An 11,056-nucleotide genomic window follows, 5' to 3' on the forward strand; every position below is an offset into this window, starting at 1 on the left:
GATCTTGAGAGAGTAATGCTGAGCAAAACAAGTCAGACAGAAAAAGCAGAGAACCATGTGATTTCACTGATATGTGGTATATAAACCAAAAACAACAAAAGAACAAGACAAACAAATGAGAAACAGAAACTCATAGACACAGACAATAGTTTAGTGGTTGCCAGAGGGTAACGGGGGCGGGGGGTGGGGTGTGGGAGATGAGGGTAAGGGGAATCGAATATATGGTGATGGAAGGAGAACTGACTCTGGGTGATGAACACACAATGGGATTTATAGATGATGTAATACAGAATTGTACACCTGAAAAAAAAAAAAAAAAGAAAAAAAGAAAATCCTGATGTGTATGAGTCTGTCTCCAGTGATTTCTGAATGAAGGCCCTACAATTTATCTTTCTCAGTGCTGGTTCACGATTGTTACTGTTATTTTTGTTCTACTAGCACAACAAATGAAAGAGAAGTCAGTGGACATAGGGATTCCAATTTTCCAAATCACTTGTGATTTTTGTCAAAGTACAAACTACACCATTAAGTTCTGGTAATCAGTGTGTGTGTCTCTGGACAGATCACGTGATGATCTAACATTTGTACTTCGATGCCCAAAATGTCTGCTCATCTCTGTATTTTACAAACTAGAATCTGAGCACTCATGCCACATAGTCCATATTCGTATCACCCCCTACGTATTTTAAATAAGTTTGTATAAGCCGTGTTCTTTTTCAGACTGTCATTTTGCTTTTTCGAATTGTTTTCATTGTATTTCATTATTTAAATGATTTCTAGTTTTCTGTATTGCAATACATCCTTCATTTTATAAGAAGACATAAATACTCAGAAAAATCTTCTTTGCTTTCAGACCTGGGATAAATACATTACTTTCCTTGTTTTCCCTCCCTCCCTTCCTTCTTTCAGACTATTTTTTAGAGCAGTTTTAGGTTCACTGCAAAATGGAAGGGCAGGTACCGAGATTCCCCACACACCCCTGCCCCACACGCACTGCCTCCCTGCTGTTAACATCCTTCATCAGAGTGGTACGTTCCTGACAACCGATGAACGTACACTGACATGTCACTGTCACCCAAAGTCCACAGTTTACATCACAGTTCACTCTTGGTGTACATTCTGTGGGTCTGGACAAAATGTATAATGAAACTATGGTATTTTTCCCCCCAACGTTTAACACTATGGCTTATCTGAAATTTGATGCAATTTTTGGTTATAACCAAAATATGTTATTCTTTTTCTTACTGTTTTCTATTTAAACTGTTATTCTATTTTTCTAGCAAGCTTCATTAAGTAATTGATCCTTTCTTCAAAGTTGTATTGTTTATTTATATGTCTTAAGTCCACTAAATAATCTAAATCAAAATCTGGAATTTCTACACTATTTTTTTGGGGGGGGGTGCACCTAAAGAACAAAACTTTATTTTCTCACAGTTCTGGCAGCTGGAGGTATGAGGTGTCTATGAGGTGCCGCCAGGCGAGTTTCTTCAGAGGCTGCTCTCCGTGCTTGTCTGCTCCCCGCACTGTCACACAGTTGGCCTTCCTTCTATATCTGTCCAAATTTCCTCTTCTTACATACACTATTATTGTTAATCTGTCTTTTTCAATCCAATATTACAGAATTTTAATAATGGTCACTTGTAATAATTTTTTAATTTGTTAAGGCAAGTTTAGCTTCATCTTCTATTTGTTAAAATTTCAGTGTTGATATTCTTGATTCTTCAGTCTAGGTGATTTAACTATCAAATTATATTTTATGAGGATTTTTATTCATAATTTATAAGAATCTTTGAGCCAAGAAGCGGGGGAATTCCTGTGTCAACCAGTCAAATAATATTTTTAAATTCAGCAAATAGTTATTAAGCTCCTACCACGTGTGGGCATCATTCTAAGCTCTAGGACTGCGAAAGTGAGCAAGGGTATGTATACTTTTTTCCAGTCCACTCCTTAAAGTACAATTCAATTCATAAAGGTCAAAGCTCAAATAGAATACAAATACCTAGAACAGCTCCAGGAAGGCTGCCCTTCTCCCAACCCCCTCCCATTACCGGCTCTCACTTCTACCATGTTTACCCGAAAACAAGACCTAGTCGGACCATCAGCTCTAATGCACCTTTTGGAGCAAAAATGAATATAAGACCCGGTCTTATTTTACTATAAGACCCGGTCTTATATTAAAATAGTAAATAAGTAAAATAAAACCGGGTCATGTCATGTCATGTCATGTCATGTGATGTCATGTCATGTCATGTCATGTAATACCGGGTCTTATTTTACTATAAGTCGGGGTCTAATACAATATAACATAACATAACATAACATAACATAACATAACATAACATAACATAACATAATATTGGGTATAATATAATACTGGGTCTTATATTAATTTTTGCTCCAAAAGACACATTAGAGCTGTCTGGACAGGTCTTATTTTCGGGGAAACACAGTTTTAAGTGTCAGCAAAACAAGGGGTTCTAGAAAGGACTTATGAGTGTCACTGGAGCTGAGAAATACTTGAAAGCACTCAGGTAGATGTAATTGTTCATTACACTTTGGGGGAATATTCCAATGTTTCCGCATATTACCTGTTTTCACCTGGGCCTAATCCGCGTACAGAAGCAGAGGCTAAAGGCCACGAAAGCCGGACTGTAAACTGTATATCGGGTTAGGAGACGTGCTTCACTTGACATGTCCTGACCAGCCCAGGACTGTCCTGACCAACATCAGATCTAGGTCAGCACATGTGCAGGCAGAGGTGCTTCCACTGACCAGCTCGGGCTCACAGTGCTGCTTTAATTAGTTTACGACGTCAGTGTGGAAGCCGGGTGGCAGCGCTGGGGCTCCAGTGACGCCTTCCTACGATTTCCGCCGCCACAGACAAGCCCCTGCACGCGGCAGAAGAGACGCGCGCAGTCACAGGGTGGGCGGGACCGTAAGCAGACGGCAAGCTCAGAGTTTCCACGGAAGGAATTACCCCCTGAGGTTAGTACATTGGCCTCCTGCTTATGTTCGCACTAGTATTTCTTAACGTACATGGTCAAGGTCCTAAGGCAAAGTCATTTAAAGACGTTCACATCATGACCCAGGCACGTAAAGCAAAGTCCCGAGGCCGTCCACAGCCACAGCTGAAGGCACGTAGCGTGGGCCTAACGCTGCTGCTGCTCACCATCCACAGTGATGCCGTGAGTCTGACCCCACGTCCACCCTGCTCATCACCACCCTCCATCAGCGCCCTCAGAGGAAGTGGACATGTGTTGGTGCTTTGCCCAGACTTGTCAGCACATGTCCTGCTGACTGTCGTCAGGTAACTCTCTCCAGCACTTTGGGGGTGTGTGTGTATGCCATCTGACCACTCCATCCCTACTGACAGGAAAGGAAAAGGCTGTTTCATGCTATTTTGAGGAACTCACACTTACAAGTCTACTGCTGAGCACACCTGCAGGACACAATTCATTCCGCAACTCCCACTTTACTCTGAGAAGCAACCTTTTTAAAAGTTGCCTGTAACTTTCATGTTTCTTGGCTTTTATTGAAATTCCAAGTCCACAGTGAATAAGGAAGTACCCCAAACATATAATTACCTTGTAGAGTTTGAGATCTTACAGCTAAAGATGGATTTGCTTAAGGGGATATTTATGTTTCTAAAGACGTCAGTGTTCTGCCCCCTCTCCGTCCTGGTGGCCCATCTCTCACCTGGGGATCTTGTGTGTAGTGTGGTTTCTGGGTTTTTCTTCTTCTCAGCGTGCACACTGAACACCTGACTACAGTAGCCATCACAGCCTGACTGTGAGCGTGGTGGGACCAGCTGGCACCATGACTCAGATTTAATTAATGTTTCCTGGATGAGCACCACGTGTCAGACCCTGAGCGAGGCGCTTGGCACACTTGGCTGAATACGCCATGGACACGTGGGCCTATTTTAAAAGCCCCCGTGTTAACCATGTCTTTCATTTTCTGCATTCTGATGTTTTGACATCTTGGGGCCTTGATGGCTCTGGAGGGAGTACTCTTCCCAGGGTGAGCCAATCCTTAGACATTAGGTCTTGACTTTCAGTGTACCTTTCATATGCAAACCAGCCAAGGCCACACGCCCAGCCACCTCTTTAACTGGCTCTCACACGCAGACCACTACCCACTCCAATCAACTCAAAGCCAGGTCCCAGACAACCAGGAACCCCCTGGGTCCCAGAGACCTCTGAGCTTACTCCAGGTGGCCAGTCCTAAAGCTGTTGGCCTTGCCTCCCCTGCTCTTTCCAGTGGAAACCACAACACAATGAAGGCTCTTGTCCACATACCCTCACTCCTTCTGCCCCCCTCTGACCACACTGCCTCCACACATGGCCCCGAGTGCCACCCTGTGAGTATAATAAACTTCTTCCTCTGTGGCAGTCATTGCCATGCCTGCATGTCTTACCATCCCTGATTAAAACAAATCCTAGCTACCATTAAATCACCACACATAATCATAGAATTGGCAGCTAAAATTATTCTGATTTTCTTTCTTTCCACCCTCTGTGTTCAGTCAAAACAAGTTTTAAACTTTTTGCCATTTGTCTGGCCCATGTTAACAATACTTAATAAAAGTAAGTACATGTATGTTCCATTAGTGTAGAACCCAAAAGCTTTACTTAAAGGTTATTTGCTTCTGTGTGAAAGAGCCAGCTCTGGTGTATGTACCAGGTCCCTTCACAGCACCCATCGCCATGCCACCCTGCTTCACCTGTACATGGGGGGAGGCAGGGAAGGCCCTCTGTCCCCTTCATTCATCTCCCTGCTGAGCCCACGGGCTACATGACTCTTAGAAACCCAGCAGTGACCTGTTGGTTACATGGGCTTATCAGAGGTCCCGCATTTCATGGACTGGAATCTGGGTGTGTCTCTGCAGGTCCACCTGTGCTGTCCAGACACGGTGGGGTCACATGGCAGCGCTCACTTCCTTTGCTCTCAGGACGGCCTCAGAGCTGCGGCTCAGCCAACCTTCCCTGCCATTCCTCCTGCTGCAGCTTCATCGAGCTTCCTGACCTTGGCCTAGAAGTGCTCGGTGCCTGCCCATGGAGCAGCAAGGAAGCAGAGGCACTGACAGGTGGAGGTCTGTATAGCCCACCAGGGTTTTGTCTTTTCCTTTGTCAAATGTCAAAATGGCCTTTTTTGGACTTAAAAAGTGGACTGTAAGGCAAGGCCTTTAAGTAGGCATATACCTTCTTGGGGGTATATACCCAGACAAGGTCACAGTCCTGAGTTTCTGTTTCAGAGGAGCCTCCTGAGTCAGGCAAGGGTACTTACTGCCTGTTCATCCTGGTACGTGTTACATATACAATAGGCAAGTATGTGAAATGGAACTAAGCATAAAATTCAAGCAATTAATGATTTTGGACCCTACAAAAGAACCAAGATGGAAGTTGTTATAAATCCCTCAGCTGTCAGAGAGCAATAACAGCCACAATGGAATTTCTTCTGCCCTGAACCAGTTTTGTAACGGTGTAGAATATTTTGAACAGGGCTTTGAAATAAACTCCAGGATTTAATGCTTTCTGTGTGTGGAATTCCTGTCAATGTCATAATTTTAAGGATAGTTTTCTAACCTTAGAAAAGTAAGTAGGGAATGACTTGACGTGTCTCCGTGCCTTCCATGGGAGGACATTCACCTACTCATTCTGTGGATACTCGATCAGATTAGCTACAGGTCCTGGACTATCGTAAAGTGACACCGAGTAGAGAACCAGACAGAAAAAGTCCTGGCCTTCCTGGAGCTCACAGTCTAACCAAATGAACGACTACAGGGATGAATGGATGACGAGTACGTGCTAGAGGTAGGCAGGTTAGGGTGCATGAAACTAAGTGGGTACAGATGAGCATACTACACTGTGAAGCTTCTTTCTTTTTCACATTTTAACATTTCTGAACTCAGGATGTTTCTTAATATTAATGGCACCTTAAAATTGCTGACAACTCAGGAGTACTCCTGGCACAACTGTCACTCCCCACATATGCATGAACTTGGTCTGGGCTATTTATTTTGTTATAACTTCTACCAAGTTATGAGCATTGTTGTCACTATTCATGTTTTGTTTAATTGCCGTTTAAATGGTTTTTAAAAAGATTACACTATGATTTGGCACTGAAACATGCTACTGTGTATGCACCACAGCACAGAAACAGAGCAATGGGGCATAAATGTTATATTACTATTACAGGAAACATTTATCTTTGGCATTTCCACATTACCTTGCAATGCAAAACCCAAACACTTTATCAGACTGAAGAAAGACACAGAAGATGAATCTGAATTACAGTTTATTACTGAGATATATACAAACTGATCGCCTATTATGCCTAAGCAATGCTACTGAACATACCAGCAGGAAAAAGTACCCAAATCCACAGAGAGATGAAGGAAATTTAAAAGCACTGAGAGACCAGTGTGATCCAATCAAGCAGTGTCATGGAACCATCATTAAAAAGCCATGTCATTATAAAACTGGCAATATTTTCCATTTCCTTTTGTATAAAATAAAAATAATACTATGTCTTACAATGGATGTTTTAAGAGTTGGTGATACATGGCAATAAAGATGGATTGGTGGTTAATGAGAAGTTTTATAAATAGAATAGAATACAGAGTGAAAGGTTGTAGATACTGGACAGTTACAAGTTAATGAGGTATTTGCCTGAACCCAACGTTAGGCAAACTGTGCGATGTCAATAATTTGGTAGAGTTTTGTAGATCACTAGTCATTTTAAATAAGTCTAAGTTCATTCTTTACCCCCCAACGATATTTTTGGTACATTTTGCATTCTGGTGCAAGAGTGTGACAATGAGTCCAGCTCACGCTCTACTTTCCCAACTTTAATTAGTGCTGCTCCAGTTTTGGGCAGTTTAGAGATGTTAGAGGGGAGAGCCTGGGGCGGTCTTCTAAACTCAAACTTTATCGCTGCTATGGGAGATCGAATGAAATAATTAGACAGAGAGTCCATTTGAAATCCCAAAGCGTGTGGACGGGTTTTTGAGATTCTTAGCACTAGAGTAACATAAGTATTTAATAAAATGCCAACCACAGGGATATGTTTCCAGGCAGTAAATGGTCGCAGCTCAAAAGTGCATTTATTCCTTTCTGGGCTTAGTACTGCCAATCATTTTGGAACCAGAGAGAGTTGAAACTATACCAAGGGAGAGAAGATACACACAAACACACACATACACACATACATACATACACACACACACACACACAGACACACACACACGGGAAGGGAAATGATAAAACAATGGCCATAGATTTTAGGAGCAGACACAATTTTTTTAGGCACAACTTCAAAACATACTGTGTCACAACTGTGACATCAATTTTTGGTACTGTTCAGCCAAGTGACAACTACCTAAGTATAAAAGTGAGTAATCAAATCCGAAGTAGGTGTGTGCCATTGCCAACACAACAGGTTAAGAGTTTCTATATGGTGAGCACATATCTTCAAGAGTGTTGACAACAGGCTACGGCATATACATAGCATGTCACACTATGGAGAAGGCTGCTTCCTGCTCCCAGGGCCCTGAGTTCATTTCCTTTCTGGTCAGCAGAGGACAATCCAGTGGGTCCCTGGACTAGCATTACCTTCCCCAGTGATTCGATTCAGTCTTTCCTTTTATGTAGGCTGGCTTGTGTCAGAAATTCTCTGAGAGCTGTACAGGAGGACAAGTGTGTCAGAGTAAACAATGAAAGGGGTGTGTTGCTGCCAACTGGTGGGGTGTATATACATATATGCAGACCTAAAATAGACTTGATGACTGCGAAGGTAGACACTGCTCTGTAAGTGCCAGTGAGGGAAACACTGGGTTACCTGTGTTCTAGAAGCAACTTATCTGAAAGGGTAAGGAGTTTATATGTCTGGATATATCCCTCTGATTTACATGCTGGGGGTTGGGGGTGTCTGGGAGTCCCTGATTTCACCCTTTGGTGAAGGGAACACCTGCGAGGCACAGGCATACACTGGGGGGTTCCCAGAGTAGAAGATATTCTATAAAGAGGTCTGATCTATGTTGCCATACTTGCATTTCCTAGTCTATTACAACACAGGTGACTCTTCAGAGGGGCCGGGCGACAGCACACAGTAGTGGTAAGAAGCATGGGCAGGGGCTCAAACATATCCAGGTTCAAATCCCACCCCTGTCATTTACTTGAAATACAAGCTTGGGAAAATTACATAAGCTCTAAACTCTAAAATAAGGGAAGTAATAACACCTTATCAGAGTGATTGTGAGAATTAAAGTAATAACATATGTAAAATACCCAGTGCTATATCCAGCACACAGGATGTGCTCAATTTATGGACACTGTTCTGTCACCATGGACTAAGGAAGTTTCCTTCTTTTTGTGATGTAAACATTCTTACAGATGTGCTGTTACCTGTTACCTGGTAACAGGACAAGGTGCTGATGTCCTTGGCCAAGGGTGTCTGCAGGGCACCAAAGTTGGTGTTATGAAGTTGTCTCGTGGTATGAATATGTCTTGGAAAGAAAGAAATAACTGAGAGCCACATGTGTGATCAGAAAGGTTTCCGATTGATTAGAATTAGACAGAATTCAACACTGAGGTCGGCTAATTTCAAGCCCATGTGACATCCACATTACTACCTCTACTCTAAGCTACTTTATGATTGATGTGGTCCTACACTCTTGTGTAAAACTCAATTCTAGTGCTAATTATTTCGCTGCATTAGAAGTTTTGTAAAGCAAATAATCCCCACCTAGTAACCCATCTTGTTTTGAAGAAACTTTCTCCTATCTTCAAGTGGGTATACACGCTCTGTATTCTTTGTTTCCACCTCTCACCCTAAGAGCTGGGCCATGACTTCCCCCTTTTGTGTGCTCCCCAGCACCCAACACTCAGGGAGAGCCCATTACAAGTGTGTGGGGGTAAGAAAATATTCAAGACGTGCCACAACCACTGGCACCTTGGACACAGTGGTGACTGGGGCTTTAATTGGAAGGTAAGGTAGACAGACTTAAATTTTTGAAGCTCTAAGAGCACAGATCTTGGGGGAGAAAACATGGGGACACTGACTACCTGCCGCACTGCTTTCAAGCAAAAGCCACAATGGTCCCCAAGAGGTTCCCACAGAGGAATTTCCTCAAGGAAGGGCCTGTGTCGGGAATGCTGCTTGGGTCAGAAAGTAGCATGGGTTCCTGCACGCCCACATTCAGGACATGCGTCCCTGGCGGGCAGGGTGAGCTGCCTCTCTTTAAAGGTAAGAGCGTCGGGGACCACCGAGTCTGGCTCCTAGAGTCTCAGCATCAAACTTTCTCCTGGAACAAAACGTCTTTCAAACCACATGGAGGCTGGAGAAGGATGGAGGATGGGGATGCCGCCAGCTGCTGCCGGGAGACTGCCCCCCCTTCCCTCAGCCCCCACCCTCTTTCTCACCGGGACAGCCGCCCCGACCCCGCAGCCCCGCCCCGCGCCCCGCCCCGCCCCCGGCCCCGCAACCGGCCCACCCCCGGCCCGGGAGCAGAGCGCTTCAGAGCCACGTCCCGGGCTCCGCGGTACCCCGCGCCGGGGGGCGAGCGGGGTCGGTACCTTAGGAAGAGGCCAGGGCACCGGAGCTCCAGGAGACCAACAGCATCGCTGGGACGCCGCCGCCGCTGCCGCCGCGGGAGGCCACTTGGCCGATCCGAGAGCGAGAGCCGGTGGGGACCCGGCGCCGCCGCAGCCTGCGCCGCTCGCGCCCCCAGCGCTGCGCTCAGCTCGCTGCGCCTGGGCTCCGCTGCCGGGCGACCGCCACTGTCAAGCAGAGCCCCGCCCCTTGCGCGTCGTAATTGGCTGCCGGAGTCGCTGGCTCCGCCCCCGCGCCGCGCCCTGCCGCGCCGGTGCGCGCGCCGCGCCCGCGTTCTCCGGGAGCCGCCGGGGAGGTCCCGCGCTGGGCGAGGCTTCCTGAGGGCGCGGCGCGCGGAGCCTTCGCTCCCGGGCCTGCGGTGTCCCTCTCCTGGGCCAGCCCAGAGATGAATGGACGGCCGGAAAGGAAAGACACCGAGGAAACACCTTCTCTAGGGGAGGACGGTGGCTGCCGCAGTTCTGGTGTGGAATCCTAATTATGTAAACACATTTATTAAGGGAGCCCAGGGAAGGCTGCCGAGGGTGGGGCGTTGGAATTCCAGCCACAGGGTTTTTTTGTTTTGTTTTTGCTGGTTGTTTTTCTAACCTGAAGGTGCTCGCACACACCACCTAAACTTCTTCATGTTGCAAAGAAAGTAAATCCAGCTCAACAACGTGTCCAAGGTCACAGAGCAAGAAGGTTGATTCCACGCTTCTGTACTAAATCAAAACTGCCTCAGATTTTATTTCTTTCAGTCATGGGGGAGATGATTCTAATATGTGATGCTCTGTATACGTGTAATGAGATTAATTAAAAATCCATAGAGACAGGAAGTAGGTTAGTGAATGCTGGGGGTGGGGTGGGGATGAGGAGTGACTAGTAATGGGTTGGGGTTTCTTTTTGGGGTGACTAGAATGTTCTGTAATTTGATAGTGATGATAGATGCACAGCTCTGAATATGCTAAAAGCCACTGAATTGTGTACTTTAACTGAGTGAACTTTATGGTATATGAATTCTATCTAAATAAAACTCTTATGGAAATATATCGAGAATGATAGTGTTTTGGGGAAACCCACGTAGGCACCTAGTAGCTGGAGTATGGCACAGTTCTGTTCTTTGTGGGCAGAAAATTTATGTGCATACACCCATTCATTCCATAAACCATGTCCATCTTTACCAGGTACTCTGAAGGGATACAAAGATTAATAATGCATGATCTGTGCCATCAAGGACTTGCCAGCCTATGGAGGGGGAAGCCATTATAATACAATAAGGTACCTCTTATTCCAGGGCAGTAAGCCAAGTGTCGGTTTAGGGTACTAAGACCTAAGGACAAACCTTGGCAACAGTCATAGAGAGGCTGGAGAACAGTGTTTGTTCTATTTTAACAATGGCTAATGTGGCCCAATGAGAGAAGTGTGACAGGAAGTGACGCAGGACAGTTGCTCACAGGATAAAAGATCA

The 11,056-nt window shown here is 45.2% G+C and overlaps 1 protein-coding gene across 1 annotated transcript in view; it reads right to left on the reverse strand.

The window, feature by feature from the left end:
* The window catches only part of FRY (FRY microtubule binding protein), a 433,975-nt gene extending 424,220 nt beyond the window's left edge, over positions 1 to 9,755 (reverse strand). Inside the window, exon 1 of the mRNA XM_074330087.2 lies at positions 9,576 to 9,755. The gene's annotated coding sequence lies outside the window, so the exon portion shown is untranslated. The remainder of the gene's footprint in view (positions 1 to 9,575) is intronic.
* Positions 9,756 to 11,056: the final 1,301 nt, after the last annotated feature.

Source organism: Rhinolophus sinicus, chromosome 16 (genome assembly GCF_057876585.1).
Source record: "Rhinolophus sinicus isolate RSI-liver-muscle chromosome 16, RSI-T2T, whole genome shotgun sequence".
Lineage (NCBI taxonomy): Eukaryota > Metazoa > Chordata > Mammalia > Chiroptera > Rhinolophidae > Rhinolophus > Rhinolophus sinicus.